This window comes from Chiloscyllium plagiosum, unplaced genomic scaffold, assembly GCF_037043375.1.
Source record: "Chiloscyllium plagiosum isolate Xiang-an unplaced genomic scaffold, Cpla_swu_hap1 HiC_scaffold_27, whole genome shotgun sequence".
In the NCBI taxonomy this organism is placed as follows: Eukaryota; Metazoa; Chordata; class Chondrichthyes; order Orectolobiformes; family Hemiscylliidae; genus Chiloscyllium; species Chiloscyllium plagiosum.
The window spans coordinates 34424523-34425433 of NW_028270165.1; the positions used below are offsets into that span (position 1 = coordinate 34424523).

The 911-nt window shown below is 50.5% G+C and overlaps 1 non-coding gene across 1 annotated transcript; it reads right to left on the minus strand.

The window, feature by feature from the left end:
• Positions 1-407: 407 nt before the first annotated feature.
• trnae-uuc (transfer RNA glutamic acid (anticodon UUC)) lies at positions 408-479 on the minus strand. Its single transcript has one exon. It is a non-coding gene; the product is annotated as a tRNA-Glu (tRNA).
• Between the last annotated feature and the right edge of the window lie 432 nt (positions 480-911).

Consider the following 911-nt stretch of genomic DNA (forward strand, 5'->3'; position numbering starts at 1 on the left):
ACAGCACTTCCAACGATCCAACCCAAAGTTTGTGTCCGCCACAGTGATGACACTTTTGTCATCAAAAAATGAAGCAAATTAGAGGAAAACTACAACACATCAACAATATCCTTACTGGCATAAAATTCACAAAAGAAGAGAACAACAACAAAGTGCCAATTCTAGATGTCACAGTAGAGCGAACAGTCAATGGTAAATTCAAACCAGCGTCCACAGGAAAACAACACACACGAACCAAGTACTTCGCTACAGAAGCAATGATCCCTGCACATACAAACAAGCCGGAATCAGGACACTATTTCAACGTGGCACTGCACACTTCAGTCGCCAGTAACGACGAAGACCAATAAGTAACTGTATAGCGCATTTAAGTAGATTGGGTAGGCAAAGGATCCACTGAAAAACACTTCCCTGACCGGGAATCGAACCCGGGCCGCAGCGGTGAAAGCGCTAAATCCTAACCACTAGACTACCAGGGAGACAGCATCGCCACCTCACAGCCCTATTGTAAATTGCTTCCCTGCCCGGAAATCGAACCGGGGCCACGATCGTGAGAAGGCTTCCATCAACATCATTGCTTGTATCCATTGCTCCCGATGCGGTCTCCTCTACATTGGGGAGACTGGAGACTCCTCGCAGAGTCCAGTCACAGCGCTTGAGGGAACATCTCCACGGCACCCGCACCAATCAACCCCATCACCCTCTCAACTCCCCCTCCCACTCTGCCGAGGACACGCAGGTCCTGGGCCTCCTCCATCGCCGCTCACTCCCCACCCGATGCCTGAAGGAAGAACGCCCCATTTTTCGCCTCGGATAAATTCAACCCCAGGACATCAATGTGGACTTCACCAGTTTCCTCATTTCCCCTCCCCCCACCTTACCTCAGTTCCAACCTTCCAGCTCAGCGCTGT